At 34.6% G+C, this 12,685-nt stretch overlaps 1 protein-coding gene across 1 annotated transcript in view; it reads left to right on the top strand.

Moving 5' to 3' along the window:
• The window catches only part of PDE3A (phosphodiesterase 3A), a 326,334-nt gene that overhangs the window by 92,688 nt on the left and 220,961 nt on the right, over window positions 1–12,685 (top strand). The window lies entirely within an intron of this gene.

Raw genomic sequence — 12,685 nt, 5'->3', positions numbered from 1 at the left:
GCAGAGAAAGAATAAATAACTTATATTATTTCCGTTTTATTTATATTTAAGTCTGAACGATGTTTTATTTTTAAAAAATGACCAGATTCCCTCTGTTACATCCGTCTAAGACTCACTCTTGACACTTGTCTCTGTCACATGATACATTTATTCGTCCCACCCTAAAGGCCGGTCCGTGAAAATATTTTCTGACATTAAACCGGTCCATGGCCCAAAAAAGGTTGGGGACCACTGCCCTAAGGTATAGCAGGACAGTGTGTGATAGAAATTTCTTTCTTCTTGGCAACTGACTGCTAGAATATAAATGACTGATCTGATGTCAACTAAAATGAGACATGTGGACACAAACATTTGTTTCTCATGTATGAATGAGTTTCTTTCTTTGAAATGGTTTATCCAAAGCTTTCCAGACATGCCTACTAATTATCATCAAACCTTATATAGAGAGAAAATGAAGTATTTTAGGAGAAACACTGTCACCATGTTATGAACTTATGAAGTATCATACTTTATTTATACCACTAAGCAAATTTCAGTATTATGAATTAAGAAGCAGTAATAGCATCAGACTATAAAAGAATCCTAAAATGAAATTAGAAGCTTAGCAATAACATATAAACTCTTTGTATATAACTTTATTTCTGTTTTTTAGGTTCATTATACCCTATTTATTTTAGAAATTTGAAGGTACATATAGCTTATAAAAATTCTGTGTGTTTTTCTTTGTTCATCAGACCTTCCTTTCTGAAGATACAAGTCTGTGAAATTAAAGGTTGCTCTATAGTTTCTTCTCTTTATTAGTATGATGTTTTTCCATTTCTACAGGGTATGTATTTCAAGAACAGAATGTCCTTTATATTAGTTCAGAGAAAATTGTAGCCTAACACATGCCCACACCCACAACTCAGATGTGATTCCCTTTAGCTAAGTACTTAGATATTCTAGAATTTTAAATATCAGAAATAGTTTTATTTATACTTTTAAAAATGGTAACATGTCCTGTATAAAATAGAAAATATGAAATTTGAAAGTCCTAGAGATGAATAAAATGGAGAAAGCAAATAGCACCAATGATTCCTACTTCTTAGAATTGAGAGGCTATATCGAAACAAATGTTCCAGAAGAAAGTATTACAAATGATACAAATGTGTGCCAAAATATTTCTCATTTTAGATCTTCCTTTTTGAGATTTTGGATCATTAAGAAATATCATGTAAGTGTAAACTGTGTAGAGGCCATTACTGAGTGTGAAGAGCCAATGAACTAAGTCAGCAGGTTAAAACCTGACCCTCTGGCCCATTTATTTTTCTCTTCTGCCTCTTGAAAAGCATGTTACCTAGGGATCCATTCAAATTGTCACTGGGAGTCCAGAGGCCCCACCCTTTGTCCAGTACACTGAACTATGTTATGCAACGTGGAGATTGTTCCCATTGCAATTCTCGACAGCCAAACTTGTGGAAGTCAAGCAAAGAAACAGTAGGCTTCCGTGAAGCACAAACACTTTACACAGACAGTTACAATCTGTAGATGGAACTATTTTTGTTATGCAAACAAATATGTTGGGTTTTAAATTTAAATTTTATAAAGCATGTCCACCCTAAGAAGCTCTAAAAATTAAGAATTTCTGTGCAAGGGAAGCAATAATTTGTTTTTATTTCAGTAAGATGAGGAGGTGGTAGAGAGATGTAAAGAAGCCAGTTGGTGTGACCCATCTAATGGTGCACGGAGTTGCGTTTAGTGAGTGACGATATGTGATTATGTATGGCCATGAGTAGTGAATGCTTTTTACTTTCAGTGTAGCTTTAAAGAAATTATTTTAAGACTAAATTATGACTAATACATTATTTTTAAATGTCTCATAGTAAGAGGCCATTTTGTCTATTTTTTTATTTTTAACTCTGTTTTGGGGTAGTTACTACCCAAAACCAAATTCAGTCTGAAAATGGAACTCACTTAATCTATTAAAAATTACCAGAATGTGGCTTTGTGCATGACAGATAAAATTTGAATTTTAGGATAAAATATTTCTTCCTCTTTCTCCTCCTTAGAAGTCACCACCTGCTTCAGTTACTAGAGGGATCTGCCTTTTTCCATCACCAAATTTTAGTTTGAATGCTAGAGTGAGATCTCAAGTGCGTTTCCCATCATATGGTTATGAGGGCAAAAAATAAATTGCCCTTTGAATTCCAGAGTTGAATTCAAAAAACTGCAGAAATAAACACAAATTTTATTAGCATTGTGTTAACTTCTTTGTTTTCACATTGTTGAGTGGGCAGCCCTTTTTAAATATATGCCTTCCAAAGTTTTTTCTTAATTGTTGAACTTGTTGACCAGTGTATTATTTTAATAAATCAACTCAATTTTTATCTAATTGAGAGTAAAAGAAGGCAGCTGTTAAACATAAATTCTAAGTTATTGGTTGTTTTCTTTTTGAGAAATTCTGATTTGAGGAATAACAGATAGACTTGCTTAACACAATATATTATAAATATTTGAAATCTCTGGAAAAGATTCTTTCAGGAAAATGATAAAAAAAAGGAGATTAGTGATAACTCTGTTTCTCTTTGGTTTGTGTTTCTAGAAATCTTTAATTCTGCAATGAATATTAAAGATAGGTCAGCCCAACCCCTTTTTAAACAGGGGAGGACACTCAGGCCTCAAGACTGTATAGTAATTTTCTATGTTACTGCTTGGAATACTTTCTATCACCCAATAGACCTAGATGTTTCAGCATTAAAGGTTTTGTAAAAATGAATTACTATTCTTGATTATATAAAAGATAATTTTTAAAAAGCTCTCTTATTTGATTTACTTTGAAAAATACATGATACTTTCTTAAAAGCATTGCAAATGCATCTTCTGGCATCTTTTACTAGGTTTTGGACCATATTTCTTATATGTTATTAGAATATGCACTTAAATCTGAATGTTTGAGCTAAACAGTGGAATGTTGTTCAGTGGATAAGAACATTTCTTTAAACACTCATTTAAATTAAGAGCAAGTCTGCCTTTTGCAGCCAACCTTGTGATTTTGTCCTTTAAGCTCAAGTAAGTTGCCTTGTCTAGGTTTTAAAATAGCATCATTGTTTTTACTAGGATTGAACTCTATTCCTAAATTAGTTCTGGTATTTATTTTTTTCATTTGAAGTTAATTTCTGAGTATTCCCTTTTACACTGTGAGCTATCTCAGAATCTTGCTTTCTTTTTAATAACATTTTGCATGTTATATATTTTGCCTTTGGGCCTTCTGTCTGGAAATTTAAAAGGCAGATGATTGAGTTCTCCCCTAGCCTTTGGTCTATGGCAAGTTATTTAATTTTTCTGGATTTTATTTTGGTATCTGTGAAATTGCCCCAATAATGTGGATTTATAGGATTGATTATAAAGATTAAATGAACTAATAATGATAAACTGCCTGGCCTGGCATCAGAAACCTAGTAAGCTTGTGAGAATCACAGTTCTATAAAGAAGGAAGAGGCAGCTCTAGTTACACTGATGGCAAGGTCTGCCTAATGTTTCAAGTTGCACTGATAATGTCTCCTGCACTTCCTCTTCAGCCCTAGTGCAACTTCACACATGCCAGACTTATTTCACAGCTGTTGGTGTTGTTATGACTTTTAACCAAACTACTGTTGAGAGGAATTAGAAACAAGTGCTTAAGGAGTGTTTGTTCACTGCCTGTTTGTCGTGGACTGGCAAGCCCTGTAACTGGATTTTGTCAGACTTCTCTGTACCAAGGGTGGAAGAAGCACAAAGCACCCTCTCAGTGTTTCAGACATCTTGACTGGAGGGAGTTATTTTGTTAAATGGCCCTGGAGGAGAGGTAACTGAACAGCTTACTTTGCACACTGTGAGGCTGCCCCTTTGTCAGAAAGGGTATTTATTGCTAACGGGGTGGGATTCTTTGAGCCCTCACAAGTCTACATGGAACCTGGAGCCAAGTCCAAAGCCTTGAAGCTCACAGGCATTTCTCTATGTTTCAGAACCCAGAGATGATAGGCTTGAAAAACTCATTAGTACGAAGTATGAGCAGGAGGAGATCATGTCACACCACTTCCATTCTTATTTTTATTTTGGAGGTAGATTTTGAGATATATGTTATGTTAAACCCTGAAAGATTGCTAAGCCATTCTTTAAGCCTGGAAATGACTGAAATTTTCAGATTTTTCAACAATCAGGATCCTTTTAGTTACCAGAGTGTGACATCAAAGGCCTATTTTTACCTAGACTTTGAACTTCAATACTCATTTTTACTATATTGTAATGTCCTGTCAGTTTTATGTCTGTCAACCCCTCTCTATATGGTCAGCGTTAGCCCATTTTCATCTTCTCCCCCAGCTGGCTGCCATGGTCCCCCATTTCTAGCCTGTCACCTCCCTACAATCAAACTTTCCCATTGTCTTCAGTCACTTTCCTAGAGTAAACATCTGCAGGGTGCTGATTCAGTATAGAAAGTGACTGACTCTTTCTGAATTCGATAAATTAATTCAAATGCTATTTTAATGATAATTATTTAGGAACTGGTTCAGTTTAAAACACACAAAAAATCTTTTCTAATAAGTACATGTGCTTTTATGTTTTTAAAAGATATATATTGAATAATGTCTAGAGAAGCACCATTGTTTTAAACAACAGAAGTTATTGATGACATCTGAAAGTCAATATTACGGGGAGAAGTAGGGAAATACTAAGTTATTTAGGAAATAAAAACAGTAAATGATTCAACACAGCAGTACTCTAATTGTAAATAAAGCCTAAATTCTGAAGTTAAATGTCAATGTGGAGAATGAAAGCAGACAAAATAGATATTCCCATGAGACAGCTGTTCTCTTTTTTTATTTTTTATTTTTTTATGGGTTTTCAGGGAACTCTAAATGATATTCTCTGCCAAAAACGACTTTGGAAAATTGTGTCTTCTTAATTTCTTACTTTGATTCCATCCCTACCTCTTCTTGGAAATCATATCTTAACTTTAATCTCTTTCTCTTGGCAACAGTGTTTTGGATATGACAACAAAAGCATATGAAATAAAAACAAAAAGAATAGGAGTACATCAAACTGAAAAGCTTCAGCAAAGCAAAACAAGCCAACAAAATGAAAAGACAAATTACAGAATGGTAGAAAATATTTTCAAATTGTGTATCTAAATAGAGGTTATATCCAAAATATATAAAATACTCATACAACTCAACAGTAAAGAAAAGCAGCGCTGGCCAGATAGTTCGGTTGGTTAGAGCATTGTATGGAGTATAAAGGTTGCCAGTTCAATCCCCGGTCAAGGCACATACAGGAACAGATCAATGTTTCTGTCTTTCTCTCTCTCTGCCCCCTTCTTCTCTCACTAAAATCAATACATTAAGAAACAAAAAAACATACAATTAACAAGTGTGCAGGGGTACAGAGTAGAAATTTTTCCGAAGACAAAGGGTAAACAAAACCCATGAAAATATGCTCAATATCACTAATAACTAGGGAAATGCACATTAAAACCACAATAAAATATCAACTCACACCTGTTAGTATGGCTCTCATCAAAAGGAAAAGAGGTAAGTATAGGTAAGGATGTAGAGAAGAGTGTATCCTCGTATACCGTTGGTGGGAATGTGAATTGGTGCAATCATGGAAAATAGTTGAGAGGTTTCTCAAAAAGTTAAAAATAGAACTACTACTTGATTCAACAGTCTCATTTCTGAATATGTATCCAAATAAAATGGTATCAGGATCTGGAAATGATATCTGCATGTTCATTGCAGCATCATTCACAATAGCCAATATATAGAAACAACCTAAGTGTTTGTCTATAGATGAATGTATATAGAAGATGTGGTGTATATACACAATGGATTACTATTTAACCTTGAGAAAGAAAGAAATTTGTGACATATACTACAACTTGAATGGACCTGGAGGATATTATATTTAAGTGAAATAAGTAAGATAGAGAAAGACAAATACTGTAAGATATCATCACATATGTAGTATCTAAAAAAACTTCAAACTCATAGGAACAGAGTAGGAATGGTGGTTGCCAGGTCCTGGGGAGTGGGAGGAATGAGAAGATGCTGATAAAAGGGTAAAATTTCTAGTTATAAGATGAATAACTTCTGGAAATCTAGTGCACAGCATGGTGATTATAGTTAATAGTACTGTATTAAAGACTTGAAAGTTGCCAAGAGAGTAGATCTTTAATGTTCTTACTACAAAAGAGATAATTATGTGAGGTAATGGAGATGTTAATACTACTGTGGTAATCATTTTACAGTATATAAGTATATCAAATCAACATGTTGTATACCTTAAACTTATACAGTGTTATTATATAGATCAGTTCTATTTTAGGAAAACTGGAAAAAAATTAACCTCTTTCATGGTTTTTTCTATATCTAATACATGTGTTAACAAAACTCTAATTTTCTGACTTGCTTAACAGGGATTATTCAGTAACATCAATAGGTTTTGTAACTTTTAGGGTAGTCTTAAAAATATACTTAGGCTTTGTCTAATGAAAGAAAGAAATTTGTTGATGGACTTCATCACATAAAATAAAGAGTATTTAGAGTAGTGATGGAAAACACTTTTCATCTTGAGTGTTGTTTCTAGTCGATTTGGAACATGGTGATAAGAAGGGCTCTGAGGCTGTATCTCAGCTCAGTGGTACAGGGGGATATAAACTGATGATGTCTGATTTGGCTGACATTTAGGGAATGGTGCCCCAGGGGCCTTTTCTGGTTTCAATTATGACACTTACTAAGGGATGAACCTAGAACCCTCTGATCATGAAGCTCGGATTATCCTCTTGCTTACCGAGCGGATACAGTGAGAAGCTGGCTATTGCAACTCAAGGACAGAGCTTTCACCCAAAACTGACTGTGCTGGCACCTTGACCTTGAATTTTTAATCTCCAAAACTGTGACACAATGAATTTCTGTTGTTTCGGCCACCCAGTCTATGTTATTTTGCTATGGTAACCTGAGCTAATACTAGATACAGATTATCCCAGAAATTAAGTCAGCAGATCTGGAGAGCAATCTAGCATTTGAACTCTTTAATATCTCCATAGGATTGTGAGGTATACATGTAGGGTAGAGAGCAATCTTAATTTTTAATTTGCTACAAGTGTTTTTCAACCATGCTTGGACATTAAAATCTCCTTTGGAGCTTTTAATGCAGGTTTCCCTCCTGACAAGTTAAAAACGGTGTTTTTAAAAGAGCATCCCAGATGAGTCTAACATGTAGCCAAAGGAGGGAACCACTGGCCTAAATTAAACTCCTCTCCTCTGTGCTTCTCCACAAATCCCATTTCTGGAGGTAGAGTTTGATCATGCTCTCTCTTTACTCTGGGTTCCCGTTTTCCTGTCAGAGAGCAACATTACCAGTTCATGAAAGACACACCCATCTTTATTCTATTGCCTCAAGTTCTTCAGTCCTCAAAATCCTAGAATAAGGACTGAAAAAGTAAAAAGCATGTACATTTTCTAGGTTTTTTGGATTCTGGGTGAATTGGTATTATTTAAAGTTGCACATTTCAAAGAAATAAAGAATTTTAGACTTTATACCAAAATAATATTTGATACATGATACATGTTTCTCTTAAGGCTATTTTTCTGGTCTTCTAATTCAAAATATGTATTTTTTAATATTTTTATATGCCTGCTGGCTACTGTATTTAATACTCAGGATATAAGGGAGAAAGTAATATTTAGAGTATTTTTGTACTAGTGTGGCACTAACATGAGTAGTCAGAAAACGTGTGGACCATAAAAAGCCCTTATGTTCATACTGGTGAATGTTGACCCCGTAATTAACACGGAAAGAAACAGATACATCTCTACCCCATTAAGATACCTTGTAGAATCTTAACAATTTATATATGTCAGCATATTCTAGGTGGTTCTTATGTATCATCTCCAGAGATTCTGATCACAATTGGGGTTCAGGATGCTGAATTTTTAACGTACTTACTGGCGAAATGAATGAAAAAAAAGACAACCAAAAAGGAATCCCTTAGTAGTTGCATGAAACAATTCAGTGTCTTTAACAAACTCTAGCTAATGCCATTTATTTTTCTTTTCTTTTTTATTTTCTTTAGGGTCTTTAGTGGAAAGTATCTGCTCCCTGATAGTTGGTCTTTTGGAGGTCAATTTTATGCGGTGGGGGAGGGGGTTGTTGTAAGTTCTAGCAACTTCAGCTCCTCCCTTCAATCCCAATGCAAAACCCAATCAGTGGGAATTCTGAAATCTTGAAGCAAGGAACCACTTTTATTTTTTTCCTTTTTACTAGAGGTCAGCTATCCAGTTAGATATAAAATCCTGCTCTCTTCAGTTGTTAAATCTCTCTCTGAATCTAGTCATCCCTCAGGGGTTTTATTAATCAAAAATGACCACATTATCACAGCTGCAACTCATCTTAAGAACTAAATGTCTCAGAAAAACAGTAAGTAGCTAGTGACTCTCTATCCTGAGAAAAAATAAAGAGTGGTTTAAAGTTTAAATCTTATCAGGGTTTCCTCTGAAATTTTTTAGATCTTGGAATGTGTAGCTTAATCTTGTTTGGAGGAATTTTAAAATTTGGCTTGGGCTCAAGTACAGAAGTTTTGGGAACATAGCAGCTAAATATCTAAAGACATTAAAAGTTTCTAGAGTCTCTCTTTCTAAATAAATTAAATGATTATTTCCCAATATGGTAAACAGTTTAAATGTGTTATAATTAATATGTTTTACGTGATACTCAGTGCAAGCTTGTTGTGTGTGATCTTAACATGTAGTTAAGTTGTAAGACCTTTAGTTTTTTCAAAAATTAATAATGGATAATCCAGATAGGGAGGTAGATCTTAGAAATGGTGTCTAGTTTGCTGTTATACCAGTTGTGGTGACTTATATCGTTGACTTTTATTGATAAAAACTTTTAATTATAAATATTTGCACATAAAAGCATGTATATGATATATATGATATATATATATCTATATATCTATATATATATATGGTTTGAAGAATAGAAAAACTGCTAACTGCGCTCTTCAGTGTAAGAAATAGAATTAATTACCAGTGGTTTTCTGTAGCTCCCTGGAGACACTACCCTGATTCGAGCCTCCTTTCTTTCTTACACAGTTCATTCACATCTTGAGTTTTATAAAAGTAATTATCTTGCTTTTTTAAAATAAAATGAATCCTTTAAAATGATATAGTTTAGTTTTGTCTATTTTTGAATGTTATAATACTAGATTTATACTATTTATTTTTCTTTTTGAAAGAGAGAGAGAGAGACAGATAGGAAGGGAGAGAGATGAGAAGCATCAACTCATAGTTAGGACACCTTCGTTGTTCATTGATTGCTTTCTCATATGTGCCTTGCCCAGGGGGCTCCAGCCATGCTCACAATTCCTTGTTCAAGCCAGCGACTTTTGGACTCAAGCTAGCGCCCATGGAGTCATGTCTATGATCCACTTAAGTCAGTGACCCTGCGCTCAAGCTGGTGAGCCCGCGCTCAAGCTGGTGAGCCCGCGCTCAAGCCGGTGACCTTGGAGTTTTGAACCTGGTTCCTCAGCATCCGAGGTCAACACTATCCACTGTGCCACCACCTGGTCTAGCTATACTGTTCTATTTTTTTTCTATCACTTGCTTTTTCCACCCAACTTTTTGAGATTTAACAATGCTGATGTCTATTACTTTACAGTAGGTCTTTGAATATGTCATTATGATAAACATCATTTCATGGTAACATTGATGAGGAAAAAAAGAATATTGCTGACTAGGACTATAGTCTGTATGAAGTTTGTACATTCTACCCATAGGTTTTCTTTGATACTCTTGTTTCTTCCCGTACCCCAAAGAAGTAAGTGCATATTTGGCAAATAGGCGAGTCTCCGTTGTCCCAGTCTGAATGAATATAGGTGCATGTGTGTGCGTTCGGTGATGAAAGGGCATCTTGTCCAGGGTTGGTTCCCGCCTGACACCTCATGGTGCTGGGAGAGGCTCTGGCCACCCTTGATCCTGTAAGCAGGTTAGAAAATAATCATCGTATGTGCTTTGTTAATCTTCCTTAACTATATGTATAACTCACATTTATTTCAATGTTTAATATTGGAAATGCTTTGGGTCTATATTTAGTAGTTTGGTAATGTTTTGTGATAAGAAATACACTGTAGGGACTTAACTCTTGTTAGTATCACTTACTCTATGGTAAAATTGGTTCTGCTATATGTCGTTTTGCCTCAAGTTGCAGTTTCCAAGAACTTATCTAGACTCTAAGTGAGGACTTAACGGTAGTTCATTCATTTCCTACTACATACTAATTCAGTGTGTGATGCTAGTGTACCACAACATGTTTATCCATTGTTGTTTGGTGGAGTTTTAGATTTTCCTAATATTTTTGAATATTAGTAACAGTATTCATAAAATTGTATATGGCCTTTGAGAGCCCATGTACAAGTATATCTTCAAGTGTAAACCTGAGAGTGAATTGCTGTATCATATAGTATGTACTTGTTCAACTCTCCAGTATAGAACCAAACCATACTCCAACATGGGTGTAACAATATACATGCTCCCCAAGAGACTGTATGAATTCTCAATTGTTTTACACATCAGCAAGTGTTATGGGTATAAAATGGAGTTTACTGTGGTTTTAGTTTTCATGTTCATGATTGATTGTGAAGTTGAAACTCTTTTTATATATTTAGGAGCCATTCATGAAATGCCTTTTTGTGTTTTTGCCCACTTTATTATTAGTAGTTTGTCCTTTTATTTTTCCAAAGGAATTCCTTATATATTTGGATATGAATATTTTGTTGGTTATATACATTGTGTTTTTTTTCTTAGTATTTTCTTGAATTTTCATTCTCTTTAAGGTGGTTGTTTTATTGACAAAAATTATTTTAAATTGTAATTGTTTAGTTTCTTATGACTTCTATAACAAATTACTATAAACTTGGTAGCTTAAAACCACACACATTTATTCACTTAAATTCTGGAGGTCAGGAGTATGAAATCAATTTCACTGGTGCAAAATCAAGGTTTCAGCAGGGGTTTCTCCCTCTGTAGATTTTAGGGAAAAAATTCTTTTCCTTTCCACCTTCTAGAGTTGCATTCCTTGGTCCTTGGCCTTTTTTCCATCTTCAAAGCCATCAGTGGTTTTTTTAGTATCTTTACTCCTCACATTGCCTCTGCCACTGTTGTTCTTAGATTTTTCTCCTGCCTCCCTCTTATAAGGACTTTTGTGATGACATTTAGGACCACCCATATAATACAGGATCATTTCACCATCGCAAAATCTTTAATCATTTCCACAAAGCCCCTTTTGCCCTAGAGGATGACATTCCCCAACTTCTGGAATTAGGATATGGATCTCTTTGGGGCTATTATTCAGCCTACCACAGCAAATAAATTTGTGTTTCTTTTTATTTTCTATTGGTGTAGATGTGGGGGTGCTGTGATTGGTGAATTTTCACAGGTCAGATTATCCTAATAGCCTAATGATTTGTTAAGAAACCTCTTTAGATTACTGTTTATGTTGTTTAATCATGAGGCAAAGTTTCCTCTTCCTTTCATCTACCTCTTACGCTTAATGCAGGAAAGAAAAGGGATATACTGTAGATTCTATATTTATATATACTGTATCTTTTCAAATTCCTGGATTCCTCTCCTTTCTTCCACAACAAAATCAGTAAAATGTTCAAATTCTTAGGTCGAGTGCCTTTGGTGAGCTCACCCTTGTTTTTCCATGTGAGTTCTGTTCTATGGCAATATCTAAGTAAAGAGGAGAAACATGATGCAAAGACCTTTCACATCCTCTTTGCCTAATTAAATAATGCATTTAAGCATGCTTGGTATGTAATGAACAAAGGAAGAGCCTTTGGTTTTCTGTTTCTGAAAATAAATTAAGATTTAAATGGGCCAAAGGTACAAGCTCTAATCCTAGTAAAGAAAGAAACTAAAAAGCAGATGTTCTTGGAAACATTGGTGGGGAATGCAGTGTCTGGTGCTAGATATGAATGGATGTAGAATTAAGACTGAAGTGATTCGGGGCCAAGAAACCATAAGCACAAGAATTGTTTAAAGGTTGCAGTTTGTGCTAGAAGTCATAGAGTTTAAAATTGGGTGTATTGGTTAACTTGAACATCTCTGTATAAGAACTTGAATTTTATATAATTTAATTGTCCTTTCTTTTGTCTATAGAAAAGTTTGTTCTTTGGCTTTTATTATTTTGAAGATTGAAAAAATATTTAGAAAAATACTGTCACAGCATTGTTATTGACAAGCACAGTACAAACTTATAATTGATTTATGATGTCCTTAGACTGGGAAAATCCATACCTTGGTAATATCAATGCCAGGTAGTTAAGGAAGAGAGAAATATGATACAAATATTATGCTACATAGTACTTGATTGCATCATATTAGCGTTTTGTAAGATTTGATGAATGAACATATTGTTAGCTCTTTTGTGATTGGCATATAATATAATTAATATAAAAATTTCAAGAAGCAGTCAAAGACACTTGACAAAGTAAGTAAATGAGTAATTCAGTGATATTTCTGCCCTAAAAATGGAAACTTAAAGGCAAGTTTCAGATCACCAGTCTGTCTTGATCATGGCTTGCCCTTTTCCATCTCATGGCATCATGCATATTGTGAACCTACTACAGAATACAGTTGGCACTGGAGGGTAATCGATGTTATGTGAT

This window comes from Saccopteryx leptura, chromosome 1 (genome assembly GCF_036850995.1).
Source record: "Saccopteryx leptura isolate mSacLep1 chromosome 1, mSacLep1_pri_phased_curated, whole genome shotgun sequence".
In the NCBI taxonomy this organism is placed as follows: domain Eukaryota; kingdom Metazoa; phylum Chordata; class Mammalia; order Chiroptera; family Emballonuridae; genus Saccopteryx; species Saccopteryx leptura.
Note: the sequence above shows the minus strand (reverse complement) of the source record. Positions and strands in the feature narration are given on the sequence as shown.